The following is a 19479-nucleotide window of genomic DNA, read 5'->3' as shown; positions in this document are numbered from 1 at the left end:
TCTGTATGTATTGAGATGATTATATGTTTTTTATTCTTTGTTAATGTGATGTATCACATTGATTTGCAGATATTGAACTATCCTTGCATATCTGAGATAAACCCCACTTGATCATGATGTATGAACCTTTTAATATATTGTTTAATTCAGTTTGCTAATATTTTGTTGAAGATGTTTGCATCTATGTTCATCATTGTTATTAGCCTGTAAGATTTGCATATATGTGTCTGATATATTTGTCTGGTTTTGATATGAGGGTGATGTTGGCCTCACAGAATGAGTTTGGAAGCATTCCTTCCTCTGAAGTTTTGTGGAATAGTTTGAGAAGAATAGATGTTAACTCTTTTCTAAATGTTTTGTAGAATTCAACTGTGAAGCCATCTGATCCTGGACTTTTGTTTGTTCAGAGTTGTTTTACTACTGATTCAATTTTATTTCTGGTAATTGGTTTGTTCATATTTTCTATTTATTCCTGGTTCAGTCTTGGGAGATTATACTTTTCTAAGAATTTGTCCATTTCTTCTAGGTTGTCCATTTTTGGCACATAGTTGTTCACAGTAATCTTTTTTGATCCTTGGTATTTCAGTGATGTCGGTGGTAATTTCACCTTTTTCATTTCTCATTTATTGATTGGATCCCTTTTTTTTCTTGATGAATCTGGTTAAAGATTTATCAATTTTATCTTTTAAAAAAACCAGCTCTCAGTTTCATTGATCTTTTCTATTTTTTTAGTCTCTAGTTCATTAATTTCTCTTCTGATCTTTATGATTTCTTTCTTTCTACTAACTTTGGGTTTTTGTTCTTCTTTTCCTAGTTACTTTCTTTAAGTGTAAAGCTAAGTAGTTTATTTGAGACTTCCCTTGTTTCCTGAGGTAGGCTGTTATCACTATAAATTTCCCTCTTTGAACTGCTTTTGCTGTTTTCCATAGATTTTGGATCATTGTGTTTTTGTTTTCATTTACCTCAAGATATTTTTTTAAATTTCTTCTTTGATTTCTTCAGTGATTCATTGGTTGTTTAACAGCATGTTATTAGCCTCCACATGTTTCTTTTTTTCAGTTCTTTTCTTGTAGTTGACTTCTAGTGCCATAGCATTATGGTCAAAAAAAGATGCTTGATATGATTTCAGTTTTCTTAATTTTACTGAAATTTGTTTTGTGGTCTAGCATTTTATCTATACTGAAGAATGTTTCATGTTCACTTGAAAAGAATGTGCATTCTGCTACTTATTGATGGAATGGTTTTATATATATATCCTTTTGGTCTAATGTGTCATTTAAGGCTGGTGCTTTTTTATTGATTTTCTGTGTAGATGATCTATCCATTGATATATGGAACATTAAAGTCCTCAACTATTATTGTGTTACTCTCAGTTTTCTCTTTGTCTATTAATATATGCTTTATGTATTTAGGTGCTTCGATGTTGGGTATATGTATATTTGCAATTGCTTTATCTTCTTCTTAGATTTATCCCTTGATCATTATGTAATGTCTGTCTTTGTCTCTTAACAGTATTTTTTTTTTAAGTCTATTTTGTCTCTTGTAAGTATTGCTAATCTGGCTTTCTTTTCATTTCCATTTTCATGGAATACCTTTTTCCCTTTCCTCAATTGCAGTTTGTATGTGTGTTAAGATCTGAATTGAGTCTCTTATAGGCAGCATATATATGGGTCTTGTTTTGTGTCAATTCAGCCACTGTGTTTTTTTGATTGGAACATTTAATCCATTGACATTTAAAGTAGTAGTTGATAGGTATGTACTTATTGGCACTTTTTAATTGATTTTACGTTGTTTTTCTTTTTTTTTTCTTCTTGCCCTCTTCCCTTGTGATTTGATGACTATTTTTAATGCTATGTTTGGATTGTTTTTTTGTGTGTGTGTCTATCTATTATAGATTTTTAGTTTGTGGTAACCATGAGGTTTATATATATATAGCAGTCTTTGTACTACGTGATCATTATAAGTTGCTGATCTCTTAAATTTAAACACATTTTAACAAATCTCCATTTTTACCCACCCATGTTTAATATTTTTGACGTCATGTTTTACTTCTTTTTGTGTATCCTTTAATTATTGTGGATATAGCTGATTTTATTGCTTTTGGTTTTTAACCTTCCTACCAGCTTTATATGTTGCTGATTTACTAACTTTACTGTATATTTTTCTTTACCAATGAGATGTTTCCTTTTGCAATTTTCATGTTTTTAGTTGTAGCCTTTTCTTCTTCACTTAGAGAAGTCCCTTTAACATTTCCTGTAAAGCTGGTTTGCTGATGTGGAAATCTTTACTTTTGATTGTCTGTAAAATTTTGTTCTCTCTGTTATATCTGAATGAAAGCTTTTCTGGGCAAAATATTTCTCATTTTATGTTTTCCCTTTTCATCACTTTAAATGTATATTGTGCCACTCCCTTCTGGCCTACAGTCAGCTGATAGCCTTATTGGAGTCCCCTGGTGTGTAACTTGTTGCTTATCCCTCACTGTTTTAATATTCTATCTTTGTCTTTAATTTTTGCCATTTTAATTACAGTGTGTCTTGGTGTGGTCCTCTTTAGGTTGATCCTATTTAGGACTGTCTGTGCTCCCTGTACCTGTATGTTTCTTTCCTTTCCCAGGTAAGGGAAATTTTCAGTTATTATGTCTTCAAATATGTTTTTCCTCCTTTTTTCTCTCTTCTCCTGGGACATCCATAATGCAAATGTTAATATGTTTCATGTTGTCCTTAGAAGTCTTTTAAACTGTCTTCATCTCCTTTTATTATTTTTCTTTTTTCTGTTCAGCTTCAGTGATTTCTGCTACTGTCTTCCAGCTCACTGATCTGTTCTTCTCTATTTAATCTACTATTGATTCCTTCTAGTGTATTTTTAATTTCAGTTATTTTATTCTTCATTTGTGTTTTGTTGTTCTTTATATTTTCTAACTCTGTTAAAAACTTCTAACTTCTCAATCTATTCATCCAATCTTCTCTTGAGTTCTTTGAACATCTTGTGATCATTACCTGGAACTGTTTATTGGGTAGATTACATATCTCCACTTCACTTAGTTCTTCTGGGGTTTTATCTTGTTCCTTCATTTTGAACATATTTCTCTGTCACCTCATTTTCCTAATTTGCTGTTTTTATTTCTATGCATTTTGAATTTGGTTACATTTCCTGACCTTTGAGAAGTGGCCTTTTGTAGGAGACATCTTATGTGTGCCAGCAGTGCACTTCTTGCTGGTCACCTGAGATACATGCTCTAGAGGTGCCCCCTACATGGGTTGCATGGGCTGAATACTATGGGCAGCCTGGTAGGTGTGGCCTCACTCTGTAAGATTTGGCAGTGTATCACAAGAAATTAGTCCATTTCATTTAAGTTACAAATTTGTAGCCATAGAGTTTGCTCATCATATTCTTTTAATTTCTTTAAAATGTCCAAAGGGTCAGTAGTGTTAACCGTTATTTCATTTCTAATATTGGTAATCTGCATTCCCTCTTTTTTTTTTTTTTTCCTTGTTTGGCCTAACTAGAAGTTTATCAATTTCATCGCTCTTTCAAACACCCAGCTTTTGGGTTCATTGATTTATTTTTGTTTTCTCTATTTTCACTATCATTAATTTCTTCTCTAATTGTATTTTTTGTAATGCTTGCCTTAGAATTAAATAACTCTCGTTTCTCTAGTTTCCTAAGATGGAAGCATAGGTTATAGACTTTATATTTCTTTGTTTCTAATATATAGTGCTGTAAATTTTCCTCTACATGCTATTTTTGCTGGATCCAATAAATTTTGTATTTTCATTATCATATAATTTAGTTAAAATATTTTAAAATTTCTGTTGAGACTTCATTTGCTCTTCATCTTATATTGAAGTGTGTTGTTTAATCTCCAAATATTGGGGAATTTTCCAGCTGTCTTTCTTTTGATAATTTCTAGTTTAATTTCACTGTAGTCTGAGAACACACTTTGTATGGTTTTTATCCTTTACAATTTGTTAAGGTGTGATTTATGGCACAGAATGTGGTCCATCCTGGTGATTGTTCCCTGTGAGTTTAAAAATAATGTGTATTTGGCTGTTATTGGAAACACTATTCTATAAATGTCAATTAGATTGAGTTGATTTATAATCTTGTTCAGTCAACTATATCCTTACTGACTTTCTGCCTGTTTTATATAGCAATTACTGAAAGAGACGTGTTGAAGTCCCAAGTATAGTAATTTGTGTATCTCTTCTTAAGTTCTGTCAGTTTTGTTTCATCTATTTTGATGTTCTGCTCTTGGGTATATACAGACTTAGTATTGTCTTGTTGGATAATTGACCCTTTAATCATTATGGAATACCCTTCTATTCTCTGATAATTTTACTGTTTGGAAATATGCTTTGTTTGAAATTAGAATAGCTAATTCCACTTTCTTTGATTCATTTACAGTGTGTTTTTTTTCCAGCCTGTTGTTTAGAACCTATGTGAATCTGAGTGTTTATAATGAGTTGCTTGTAGATGGTAAACAGTTAGTTCCTTTATTGTTAATCAGTTCTTCCAGTCTATCTTTTAATTGCTGCATTCAAACCATTTACTTATAAAATGATAATTGATATAGTAGGATTAATATCCACTATGTTTGTATCTGTTTATTTATTGCATTTGTTTATATCTTCATTTTCTTTTCCAACCTTCCCTAGTTTAATCAAGCATTTTATATGATTCTATTTTATATCTTCTCTTCAAGTATCAATTACAGTATTTCTTAGTGTTTGTCATAAAGTTTCCAATATATATACTTTTATCTAATCTAAGTCTACCCTCATCTAATACTATACCACTTCATGTGTACAGAAGGTACTAGATAATGGAGTATTCCCAATCCTTCCCTCCTTGCTTTTGTGACATTGCTGTCATTCATTTCACTTATTCCTATGCTATAGCACCCAATATATTGTTACTATTATTACTTTTAAAAGCTATCTTTTAGATCAATTAGAAATTAAGAAACTTGTTTTTAGGCTATTGTGCTAAGGAGTAAAGGAAAGAAATATAGTATAAATTTAAAGACCTAAGGGAAGCAGATAAAATGGTTTTGGAATTTTAGATAATAAAGTTTGTTATTTTTTAAAATTATTAGATACAAGAGCTTCCTTTGATATGTGAAGTAACAGAAGTGTTTACCAAAGGACAATAAATTTGCTTCAATTTTAATTTTGGGTAGATTCTATTTTATTAGTTGGCAAAAAATGTTTATGAGAAATTATCTGGGTACTGTATGATAAAGTGATAAAAGAAATTTAAATTTAAAATGTTACATTAAATATGTATATGTAAATTAATGTAACATCTTAAATATGGTATGTATAGATATAGACATATAGATATAAATTTTAAAGGCTGGGACTTTTCCTTAGAGTCCCAACATAATATTAAGTGTCAGCTTTCATAAATAATTGGTTTTTCTTATTTCAGTGTCTAGGTTTTAAGATTTTACATTAATACCTTACTAGAGTATTTTTTATTTGAGAAACTTAAATGTAACAGGTATAAAGAATGTTGCAGGAAATTATCTACTACCACTGCTGTGTCTGTGGCAGTTACTGTCATGTTAATTCTTAATAAGCATGTAATTAAGTGGTATAACCACTGTATCTATTAGAAATAAGACAAGATGATTCAGTGTTTGGAAAATGCATGCATACTCACATAATAAAGTTAACTTCCTGGTGGTGACTTGCTGCTAGATACTTCGTAAGAGTCATCTTGCAGAATTAAGATCTCAAGAGCACATTAAAGAGCTTTTCTACTCAGCACATTTGAAAGCATAATTATTACCAAGCATTTGCTATTAAAACATTATCAAATTATGTTTATAGAATATTATTCACTGAAAACTTCATAGCTATTTCCCAGCAATGAGCTTGACCATATTAGTGCTTTGGGAATGCTAGTATTGACTTCTTCAAACTAATAAAAAGCCAATGTAATAAATTATGACTAGAGAGTAAAAAAAAATAACCCTTACTGGCCATAAGATGTTAATGTAGCCATAAAAGATTTCCTCCCTATTCAGCCGTAGATGCTGAACCACATACCATGAGGAAAGTACAGATAGGAATTCCTATGTAGAATAAAACAGTACTAAAACATAGAAATACATGAAAACCCTTCATTTTTTCCCCCAGATGTTTCTTGTTAGTAAGCATTTGCACAAATCTTAAATAAGTGAGTCTCTTTCGAATATATGATTATTAAATTAGTGACTAATTAATAATATATTTTATCTTTGTCAGTCATTGTGCATGCTATTGACTTATTTAATTATCACAGCAAACCTTCAAGGAATGTATAAATAATCCTCTCCAAGTTTTAAAAGATGAAAATACTGAGGCTTAGTGTAAATAAATCACTTGCTTAAAGTCATATTCCTGCAAATGGAAAAAGCCAGGTTTGACTTATCGTTTTAGATTTTTAATTTATTTTTGGTACTCTTAATGGAGAATATCCTAGAACATTGTACTTATTTGACAATAATTTTCTCTTATCCATTTTAACTAAGTGACAGAGAAATAAGTTTGTTGAAAATGGATACATTTAGACTACTAACTTCTTAACTGTATTATGTTCCAATTTCATTTACCAGAAGGTAGAGGGGGAACAAAGAAAGCCACTAATTTCAACTGAATCATGACCCTCAAAAGACATCTGGTTGGAAATATGGAGGAGACAGGAAACTTGGTGGTACATGAGCACATCATCTTAGGATTTATAAACTGATTCATCAAAGAGATATATTGGGATTTGCCAGACATATAACCTAGGTACTTACAACAGACTTCTTTTTTTGTATAACACTGTGATATGGAAAAAGACTTGGGCTCAGTGATAACAACTGATACTGACCTTATTGGACTGGTATTCATTGTCTGTCTAGTCTAAGATAAAAGATGGGTGCTGTCTGATATGGTGGTTCCTAATTAAAGTTGGAGGACTTTGTTCCCATAATTCTCTTATATTATTCCCTATCTGGGATGTTCATTTTTTTAAAAAATTATGATTAGGATGTAATTGACATAGCATTGTATAAGTTTAAGGTGTAGGCCCATTGATTTGATACATTTGCTGTATTGCAATATGTATGCCATTGTAGCTTTAGCTAACAACTCTGTCATGCCACGTAATTATTTCTTCTAGTGGTGGAAACAGTTAAGATAGACTCTTAGAAATTTTAATACTTAGAATACATTTGTCTATAATTATTGTATAATTACATACAGTTTGTCTATAATTATTGTATACTGTGTGTTAGATCTCCAAGCCTTATATACCTACTAATTGCAGTTAGGTACCCTTAAACCCAGGATGTTCAGTTTTTAACCTAGTTGGTGATTTTGAAGTTTCAAGCCATAAAGAAATAACCGTTTCATTAACTGAAAAAAATATGATGTATTTATACAAAGAAGTCCTTGTAACGTAATAATTACAATAACTGATTGAAATATATACTATTGCTCATTATGAAGAATTAGTTATGAATTAAGAAAATGTTAGCTTAATACTGTTTGGTGTTTGTGTACTTTCTATACTATCTCAAAGTAGTAAGTAAAACATTATAAAACATACAGGAAAGATAATTTTAGAGATTTGGACCTTGATTAACAAAGTTTTTAATTATGTCATGAAAATATTGTATATATAAATAGAAAAGTAATATCTAATGTATACCATTTTTATAATTGATATTATTCCATCCAATGCAGTTTAAACACCCACTTAACCTCCAAACTTTTCCCTTGATTTTATGTTACTTAGATGATGTTTATACATTGTATGAAGTCTATAATTACTGTGTAAGCAAAATTATGAAGAGAAAACAAGAATAGCATAAAATTGTTTTGATGTATCATTTCATATACTTTCATGACTCAAAGAAGAAACAGAAAATGTTATTGGTTTATCACTTTGAATACCTACAAGGGAGACTTTACCCCAATTTATTTAACTATATAAGAGTAATAATTTAAAGTACATTTTTTAATCAAAAAATAAAAACTGTACATGAAATATGGGGAAAAATATCATTCCTTCAAGAGTGAATGTGTGCCCTTTCTTTAGGATATCACCTGAAATTAAAACAAAGAAATGTAACAGAGAAATAAAAATTTCCCTGTTGGAACACCAAAACCTATTTTTCAGGATACTGACCTTTGTTTTAAAGTATTAAATCTTGAATAGCAACTATAGTTATTATTGAAATTTAGATTATGAATCTTACTTTGTTGCTTCTGGGTATTATTCACATTGACAGATGGAAAAGAGAGTAACTTTGAAATATATGAAACATTTATAGGGCCTAGTTCCCAAACTATTCCAAATGAAATCCTAAAATTAGTAACCTGAAATATTATATATGTATAAGTATTTTCCTTTTCAAAATGATATTGGGGTCTCAATCCTATGGGTTCAGGCTCTCATTATTATAGTTGTGACATAATAATAGTATGTATAATCTAGGCTTACAGAATTATTATAATTTAGATTAATATTATAATTTTGTAGAAATATATTTAAAAATATATTTTGAAAAATATCTGTAATATGTGAGAATTCAAAAGCTGTTGAGATTTAGATCATTAGAGTTATAAAACGAAACAAAAATGAAATTCAATCTTGGGGATCCAGTTAGATAACTTGGAGTGGTCTCAGTGAAATCATAGAAGATAAATCTTACTGGATGATCTACATTGTCAGGACTGAAATTCTGCTATACTAATACTATACTATAAAGTATCTTCTGTCTGAGAAGTGCAAGTTGAAATAAATGAAGAAATAAAAAATTATAATGCAGTAGACAAGATTGTAGAAATAATATACAAATCACAAGAAGACGTGATATTATTGAAACCACATTGTATTGGGGAGTCTAAAAACCTAGTATTTATTACTAGCTCTGTCACCATCTTATAGTCTTGGGTGACATTTTCCCACTTAAAATAGATTCTAATCAATTTTTTAATATCAAAGATTAGAAGCACCATTAAGAATTTGCAGCAACATGGATGGACCTAGAAATTATCATAGTAAGTGATGTAAGTCAGAAAGAGAAAGACAAATACCATATGGTAGCATTTATATGCAGAATCAAATATAGGACACAAATGAACTTATTTACAAAAGAGAAACAGACTCACAGACATAGAAAACAAACTTATGGTTACCAAAGGAGAAAGGGCTGGGGGAGGGACAAATTAGGAGTTTGGTATTAGCAGATGAAAACACTATATATAAAATAGATAAACATCAGGGTCCTACTGTATATCACAGGGAACTATATTCAATGGCCTGTGATAAACCATAATGGAAAAGAATACAAAAAAGAGTAACATACATATATATATATATATATATATATATATATATACACAACTGAATCACTTTGCTGTACACCAGAAACTTATACTTAGTGATCAACTATACTTCAATAAACAAACACATAAATAAAAAGGATGTAAAATTTTTTAAAAGAATTAAACTAGAACGGAAATATAAAATATCTACTTTGGGGATAGCATTTGAGTGTGCAAGTGTGTATGCGAGTGCACATGTATTTCAGTGTAATATTTCAAGGTTTAAATACAGATATACAGATATATAGCCATGGCTATACTTACTCAAACAGTTTCCTTTAGATCTTTGAACATATTTAAAATAGATTATCTAAAGTCTCATAAGTCCAACATCTGGGCGTCTTTGGGGACAGTTCCTATTGGTTCCTTTTTTTCCTGCATATGGACCAGACATCCTTATTTCATTGCATGCTTCATAATTATTTGTTGAGAAGCATAAATTTTGAATATATAATGTGACCACTCTGGAAATAAGATTCTTCCCCAGGATTTGTTTTTGTTGCAGTTTGTTGTTGTTCTTTCCTTGTTTAATGCCTTTTCTGAACTAATTTTATGAAGTCTGTATTCCTTGTCATGTGTAGTCTCTGACATCTCTGCTCTATTAGCTTCATGGTAAGCTAATAATTGGAGAGAGATTTTCTTATGTGCCTGGAACCAAAATATTTCCCAGTCTTTGCAGTCTGTGAATGTGCTGGGGGCACACCTTCAATGCTCAGGCAGGCAATTTACAACTCTGCCTTAGTCTTCAGTTTTTGCATGCAGAGTGCCTCAGTTTTTGCTAGAAGTGAATGCTTAGCATCTTATCATGTCTTTCCTGAGCATGCACAGAACCTGGGCACGCATGTAGCTCTCTAGATTCCCACTTTTTAAAGTCCTTATTCCCCCAAATCATTTCATTCTCCAGCCTTTTCTTCCAAGATTATTTTTTTAATTTTTCTATTTTCTATTGGACTGTAGTTGATTAACAATGTTGTGTTTGTTTCAGGTGTACAGCAAAGTGATTCAGTTATACATATACATGTATCTATTCTTTTTCAAATTCTTTTCCCATTTAGGTTGTTACATAATATTGAGCAGAGGTCCTTGTGCTATAGAGTAGGTCCTTATTGGTTATGTATTTTAAATATAGCAGTGTATACACATCTTCCAACATTCTTGATTAATGTTTGTTTGCCAAAATTTCTATCCATTATCTCAGTGACTAAAATATCTACCTACAAATGTTTTGACAAATGCCTCCCAGGTAATGGTTTTAGTGCAGGGTGAGTTCTGAATCAAGGAAGATAAAGACAAATATTTTGAGTGGGTTTTCCTGGGAGTCATTAGACAGATTAAATAAGGACAATTATTTGGGAATGAGGTCAATGCTGCTCTTTCCAGTATTGGTACCAGAAATGTTTTCTGTTATTTTTAACTGTACCTCTGAGTTGGGAAGTGGGGAAAGGGACAAGTTCAAGTTAAAATGCTAACAAGTCTTATGTTCTTACAGAGATTCAGCCATTTTTCTTAAAGGAGCAATTCCCAAATTGCTGCAAGCTTTTGGTTAGTTTTCAGAGTTCCAAAATGTTGACTATGGCATTTTTTGCCATTTTTTTTTTATTGCTTCTGTGGTGAGGCAGATATTTGCATTCCCTTACTCTGCCATTTTTACTTACATCCTTTACTTTTTTTGTTTGTTTGCTTTTGTTTTTGCTTTTCCTACAGTTGACCCTTGAACAGCACAGACTTGAACTGTGCAGGTCTACCTTTATTCAATTTTTTTTTCTTTTTTACTAAATACATACTACAGTACTACGCAATCCATGGTTCTCTGAATCTGCAGATGCAAAACCACAGATATAGAGGGCCGACTGTAAAGTTATACACAATTTTGACTGTGCAGAGGGTCACCGCCCCCTAGCCCCCAAGTTCACGGGTCAACTCTATTTGCTTATTCTCAAATATGGCTCAAAGTTTGTCAACAGAGAAGATGTATGGTCTATTCTTTGTCCTCATTATAATTTTGATCACTTGATGAAAGTTTTTCTCAAATTAATAACTTGTCACATTCATCTTTTCTAACCCAGCTTCTAAGGCCTAGCATTTTTTCTGCCTGATGTAGAAGTGCTGAATCCATGTGTGATAGTAACATTCTCTTAATTTCAAAGTAGAGTTTGTGGTATCCTTAAATAAAATCTGCATTTCTATAAGAATCCATTCTACTTCTTTCACATTCACCACTTAAGCTGTTGAACTTAATCTTTAGTTAATAAACCTTTTCCAAGTTTCATTAGATTACTACCTACAATCCCTGACTCAGTCACCAATTAATGCCTTTTTATTTGCCAAAAGTTGAAGTCTCTGAATAAATTAAGAGGTGGGGGGGGTGCATTACTGACAGAGGAAAAATTCTGTGGTCACCAGAAAAGTAGTACCACATGAGAGTGTATTTCAGGAGCATTTTTGTCTATTTCTCTTGTTTTGTTTTCCTTTTTTTTTTTAATCTCTATTAAGAACATACATGAGTCCTTGGTTGTATTTTTCTTTCTAGTTACATCATTTTTATGCATTTTGCATAACTTTCATGAACATTTTTTAATAGACTGATTTCAGATGTTTTATATTGTGTTTTCTATGAATGATAATACATTTTAGGAAAGAGTTAAAGAGACTGTTAGCTAAATGAAATTTCCTAACAAGTTTTAAAAATGGAAAGTCACCTGGAAAATCTGTAATTAATGTAGAGGCTGGAATAGAAAGGAAATAAGCAACAGGAAAATTATGGTAAGTTGTTTGAAAGACAGATTGTAAGGATGATGAATTTTAGCAAACAGGATCTTAGAAAGGAGACATATATGAGACAAAATTTAGGATGGTACTGACATGATTATTTACTGATAAATTGCAAGTAGAAAGATGGACAGCCAAGGATAGTATCACAATTCATAATCTGAGTAACTGGATAAATGATGGTATTATTAGTCAAGGGAAGAAATAAGAAATGAGTAACATGTTTGGATGGTAGAGAAGGAAATGTTTGATTTTTATTCAGAATCTCAGCAGCAGAGAGACAGTCTAGATCTGGAGATGGACATGTGGTAGGTGAGGTGATAGTGGACGAATAGTTCACTGAGCAAGGGAGTGAAGACAGAGAAGAAAGAGGAGGAAATAAGGAAAATGAAGTTGAACACAAAGAGATTCAACTAAGTTAACATAAAAATTGAAACTACTGACTCTACAATGCTTTATAGACCTATTCAAAAATATTTTAAAACAAACAAAAAAATACCCACACAAATGATCAGAATACATTATACTGTTTTTTTCATTCTTTATGACATTTATTGTTTGGGATAAAAATAATACCAACTGTGCTATTGTAAAATACATCTTTGATATCTGTAGTTGATGTATCTTTGTGAATATCAGTTTTGTAAAATATTACCATTTCCCTCTTATTTATCTATATTCAGTTTGTTCCAGAAATGACTAGAGATGAGTTAATACCATCTATGCCTTATTATTTTCTTCATAAAACTTCTCCTTTAAGCTAAGAACCAGACCTCTTAAATTTTGCTTCAGCCATCTCAAAGCCTGAGAGCTGGATTTTTCTTCAGACAATTAAAGAAAAAAAAAAGATGATGTTTACATTATAGAAATACAAAGCCACATTGGGATGCAGAAGTTGGGAGGTCAATAGCTCAATAACTAGTTAAGTGACTCCTTTTTTCACATTAGCTTGAAATTGAATTTGCTTTCAATTCCTTCCTCAGCTGATGTGGTTGTTACTATATTTCACTAACCTTCTGGTAGATCAGCACAACATTGTAGAAGCTGCCAATGTTAAACCCATGAATAACAAGATTCTACTGTATTTGGTTCAAAATGTGATCCTAATGTCCAGCTCGAAGGACAGATTTCTGGTTTATAGATCACTCATCCTTAAACTGTCAAATCATAAGTTGGAGAATAAGCAAAAAATTATGAGTTCACCAATACTTAAATGACTTTGAATGAGAAAACTAGAGCAGATTAGGAAAGTTGTAATTAATTCAAAGTACCTACTTTAGGTACTCTTAGATACTAAGGACAGTTGAATAAAGTCTAGGTAAAGATTCAGTAATGTGAACAGGGAATTAAAAGCAATGCAAAAAGTAGTCTGATAAGGAAGTACAGTCTTATGAGAGCCCACCAATGAAATACTAGGATTTAAGTTAGTGGGGAGAGGTGGTAGTCAAGAAAGAACTCCCCCAAAATTATATATAAATGAAGCTTGAAGAGTCCAGTCATGGAAATCTCTCAATCTCTCCCCCAGACAAAGAAAATATATGGAAAAATCTGGATGCTAGGAAAGCTTGTAAATTAAAGAAATGAAAATGTTTAGTGTGTAACAGCATGCTCACTTGTTGAGTCTGTGTGACAGGAAGCTGGAGAAGTGATCTAGTGCCCTGTGCTGCAGAGGTTGGACTATCTAAGGGCAAAAATGGACCCAGAAGTGAAGTGACTTGGTTAGATTTAGGATTTAGTATGATTATTCTGGCTCTGGTGCCAGATTCATATTGTAATTGAAAATTTTTTAAGATATTTTTCCTCCAAAAATAAAATAGATAAGAGATAACATATGTCCCAGAATATTTTGACATATAGAGTAGAAGGAGCATTGGAGTGGGAATCTTAAGATGTATATTAAGTCCTAATTCTGCCATTTACTAATGGTTTGGGTTTGGCCATGTTATTTAATATCACTTTAAATGTAAATCTATAAATTAAAAATATAAAAATTTTAATAATGCCCATTCACAAAGTGGTTTTAAATAACAAGACCTTGAAAGTGCTTTGAAAATTAATAATAAAATATTGAACATTTTTAGAAATATGTCTATGAATATAATATTTTAAATGCCTATCAAGAAAGATGAGCACTATATTAGGCTTCAAAAACTATAAATCTAAACTGCAAAAGGAAAATATTTTCACATTTATGAGTGAAAACTCTTTGAAATAAATTAAAGCTGGGTCATATGGTAGCTCTATTTTTAGTTTTTTAAGGAACCACCATACTGTTCTCCATAGTGGCTGTACCAATTTACATTCCCAACAACAGTGTAGGAGGGTGCCCTTTTCTCCACACCCTCTCCAGCATTTATTGTTTGTACACTTTTTGATGATAGCCATCCTGACTGGTGTGAGGTGATACATCATTGTAGTTTTGATTTCATTTCCCTAATAATTAGTGATGTTGAGCATCTTTTCATGTGCCTCCTGGCCATCTGTATGTCTTCTTTGGAGAAATATCTGTTTAGGTTTTCTGCCCATTTTTTGATTGGGTTGTTTGTTTTTTTGATATTGAGCTGCATGAGCTGTTTGTATATTTTGGAGATTAATCCCTTGTCAGTGGCTTGGTTTGCAAATATTTTCTCCCATTCTGAGGGTTGTCTTTTCATTTTGTTGATGGTTTCCTTTGCTGTGCAAAGGCTTTTATGTTTAATTAGATCCCATTTGTTTATTTTTGTTTTTATTTTCATTACTCTAGGCGGTGGACTGAAACAGATATTGCTGCAATTTATGTCAAAGCGTGTTCTGCCTATATTTTCCTCTAAGAGTCTTATAGTATCTGGCCTTACATTTAGGTCTTTAATCCATTTTGAATTTATTTTTATGTATAGTAATAGGGAGTGTTCTAATTTCATTCTTTTACATGTGGCTGTCCAGTTTTCCCTGCACCACTTATTGAAGAGACTGTCTTTTCTCTATTGTATATTCTTGCCTCTTTGTCATAGATTAGGTGGCCATAGATACATGGGTTTATCTCTGGACTTTCTATCCTGTTCCATTGATCTATTTTTCTGTTTTTGTGCCAGTACCATACTGTTTTGATGACCCAGCAATCCCACTCCTGGGCATATATCTGGAGAAAACCATAATTTGAAATGATACGTTGCACCCAGATATCCATTGAAGAACTATTTACAAGTGCCAGAACATAGAAGCAACCTTAAATGTCCATCGACAGAGGAATGGATAAAGAAGATGTGGTACATATATACAATAGAATATTACTCATCCATAAAAATGAATGAAATAATGCCATTTGCAGTGACATGGATGAACCTAGAGATTGTCATACAGAGTGAAGTAAGTCAGAAAGAGAAAGACAAATATCGTATAATATTGCTTATATGTGGAATCTAGAAAAATGGTCCAGGTGAACTTATTTGCAAAGCAGAAATAGAGTCACAGATGTAGAAAACAAACTTACAGTTACCAAGGGGGAAGGGGTGGGTAGGATGAATTGGGAGTTTGGAATTGACATATATACACTACTATGTATAAAATAGATAACTAATGAGAATCTACTGTATAGCACATGGAACTCTACTCAGTGCTCTGTGGTGACCTAAATGGGAAGGAAATCTAAAAAAGAGTGGATATATGAATACGTATAACTGATTCACTTTGCTATACAGCAGAAACTAACACAACATTACAAAGCAAATATACTCCAATCAATCAATAAATCAAAGCTATATAAATAAAATGAATTCATAAATCATATATAGGTTAGAACCCACCTATTACATAAACTGCAACTATTGACATTTTTAGTTATTAATAATTTTGTATAGTTTATTAAAATTAGGAAGACATCAATTATAGTTTAAATGTATCTATTACATCAGACATTTTGCTTATAAGGGCATTTATGTAACAAAATTAAAATTATAATGGGATTTGTACCATAGGCATATGGTTGAAACCACTATGACAATTTAACTCATTTTTTAATTTTTAAAACTAGTTTTACTCTATCATAGGTACTTTGTAGGTGCCTTTTAAAATATTTTTAGAATAATCCAGAAGATGAATAAATAAAATTATTACAGTCATTATCACTTATTGAATAACCAAATGGAAGTAACTGTATATTTTAAGTCAGTTTAAACACTTACGGTTTTTAAGAACATACAAAATGCAGAACAGAGTAGAATAAAATGCCATTAAATAATATTGAAATTAAGGAATAGGATAATATTTGAGGGAAAGGGTGGATTGAAAAATAAACTGAGTCCTATTTGGGTAAATTGAGCTTGAAATACTTGAATGGCATCTATAAGGTTTTTGAGAAAATGTTTAACAGGCTTTTAGAAATGTACATCTGAGTTCAGGAATGGGCCAAGGGTTAGAGACACAGATTTTGGCATCAGCTACTTAAAATTAATATTTGAAGTCTTGGGATTAAAAGAGCTTGCAAAATAAGGGAAGCCTATGCTCAAAAGTTGGAAAGAGGAAAGTAGAGCAAGTACATAAAGTTGAAGAGGAATATCTGACAAATAAGAGGACCAAAGGAAACCAATGTCACAGAAACCCAAAGAAAAGAAGATTTCAGGAAGGATGAATTGCTTCTTAGTGTGGAAAGTAGATTAAAAATGAAAATTTAAAAATTACATGAAATTTCAACAAATGAAAAATTTTTTTAAAGAGGGAGTTTTAGAGGTTAAGCCCAACGTGAAACTAACAAATATACTGAAAGAAGAATAGGTAAATTATGTTACGTGCAGGGCAAAACTGACAAAGGACAAAATCACCTTTTGTATCAAAACCATAGAAAAATCCACAAGTTGAGTGATATTTTATAGAAATCATTGAGGGAAGGAAAAGAGAAATTGATAGAAGCTTGCCTGAAAGAATGGTCCAAGAATAAGGAATAGCATGATATAAGATGGTCAGCCTGTATTTTTGTATATCTACTATGAATATGCTGATAAAATTATACTCTTTCCCAAGTAAAAATAATAGCTAATTTTCTGAAAGATTATTGTGTTTAGTAAGCATTCACTAAGTGTTAGGTATTTTTATTATAGACAATTTTTTGGAAGTATTACATGTAGTATCTCATTTAATCATCACAAAACTCTCTGGGAGACAGTATTAATGTCATCCCAATTTCATCGTTAAAGAAATTGAGGCTTGAAAAGCTTAGTATGGTCCAACAGTTACTAACAGAGGCATTCAAGAATCAGGGCCTGAACTATTAATAGTTAATTCTCTGCTGCCTTCCTCGTATATTCTCTGAGAAGTTTACTAAGCTTTTATTTTTAAAATTTAAAAAAAATTATTTTATATTGGAGTATAGTTGATTAACAATGTTGTGTTAGTTTCAGGTGTACAGCAGAGTGATTCAGTTATATATATACATGTATATATTATTTTTCAAATTCTTTTCCTGTTTAGGTTATTACAGTGTATTAAGCAGTTTCCTGTGCTGTACAGTAGGTCCTTGTTGGTTATCTATTTTAAGAATAGCACTGTGTGCATGTCAATCCCAAACTACCAATCTACCCCTTCCCCCCACCCTTCCCACCTGGTAACCATAAGTTCACTCTCTATGTTTGTGATTCTATTTCTGTTTTGTAAAATAAGTTTGTGTCATTTTCTTAGATTGTGCATATAAGTGATATCATATCATATTTGTCTTTATGTGTCTGACTTACTTCACTTAGTATGATAATCTCCAGGTCCATACATGTTGCTGCAAATGTCATTATTTCATTCTCTTTAATGGCTGCATAATATTCCATTGTTTATATGTACCACATCTTCTTTATCCATTCCTCTGTCAATGGACATTAAGGTTGCTTTCATGTCTTGGCTATTATAAACAGTGCTGCAGTGAACATTGGGGTACATGTATCCTTTCGAACCACGGTTTTCTCCAGATGTTTGCCCAGGAGTGGGAGCGCTGGATCACATGGTAGCTCTAGTTTTAGTTCTTTAAGGAACCTCCATACTGTTCTCCATAGTGGCTGTACCAATTTACTTTCCCACCAACGGTGTAAGAGGGTTCACTTTCCTCCACACCATCTCCAGCATTTATTGTTTGTAGACTTTTTGATGATGGCCATTCTGACTGGTGTGATGTGATACCTAATTGTAGTTTTGATTTGCATTTCTCTGATAATTAGCGATGTTGAGCATCTTTTCATGTGCTTTATGGCCATCTGTATGCCTTCTTTGGAGAGATGTCTATTTAGGTTTTCTGCCCATTTTTTGATTGGGTTGTTTGTTTTATTGATATGAGCCTCATGAGCTGTTTGTAAATTTTGGAGATTAATCCCTTGTTGGTCCCATTGTTTGCAAATATTTTCTCCCATTCTGTGGGTTGTCATTTTGCTTATGGTTTCCTTTTCTGTGCAAAAGCTTTTGAGTTTAATTAGGCCCCATTTGCTTATATTTGGTTTTATTTTCATTACTCTTGGCAGTGATTTTTGTCAAAGTTTGTTCTGCCTATGTTTTCCTCTCAGAGTTTTATAGTGTCCAGCCTTACATTTAGGTCTCTGATCCATTTTGAGTTTATTTTTGTGAATGGTGTTAGAGAATGTTCTAACTTTATTCTTTTACATTTAGCTGTCCAGTTTTCCCAGCACCACTTATTGAAGGGACTGTCTTTTCTCCATTATTTATTTTTGCATCCTTTCCATAGATTAATTGACCATAGGTGTGTAGGTTTATCTCTGGGCTTTCTATCCTGTTCTGTTGATCTACATGTTTGTTTTTATTCCAGTACCATACTGTTTTGAAGATTGCAGCTTTGTAGTATAGTCTGAAGTCAGGGAGCCTGATTCCTCCAGCTATGGTTTTCTTTCTCAAGATTGCTTTGGCTATTTGGGGTCTTTTGTGTTTCCATGCAAATTTTTAAATTTTTTGTTCTAGTTCTGTGAAAAATGCCATTGGTAGTTTGGTAGGGATTGCATTGAATCTGTAGATTGCTTTGGGTAGTATAGTCAGTTTGACAATATTGATTCTTCCAATCCAAAAACATGGTATATCTTTCTGTCTGTGTCATGTTTGATTTTTTTCATCAGTATCTTATAGTTTGCAAAGTACAGGTGTTTTGTCTCCTTAGGTAGGTTTATTCCTAGGTATTTTTTTCTTTTTGATGCGATGGTAACTGGGATTGTTTACTCAGGTTCTCTTTCTGATCTTTTGTTATTAGTCTATAGGAATGCAAGAAATTTCTGTGCATTAATTTTGTATCCTGCAGCTTTATCACATTCATTGATGAGCTCTAGTTGTTTTCTGGTAGCATCTTTAGGGTTTTCTTTGTATAGTATCATGTCATCTGCAAGCAGTGACA

Source organism: Monodon monoceros, unplaced genomic scaffold, assembly GCF_005190385.1.
Source record: "Monodon monoceros isolate NGI ecotype Baffin Bay Population unplaced genomic scaffold, NGI_Narwhal_1 Super_Scaffold_20, whole genome shotgun sequence".
Lineage (NCBI taxonomy): Eukaryota > Metazoa > Chordata > Mammalia > Artiodactyla > Monodontidae > Monodon > Monodon monoceros.
This window is presented reverse-complemented; position numbering follows the sequence as displayed.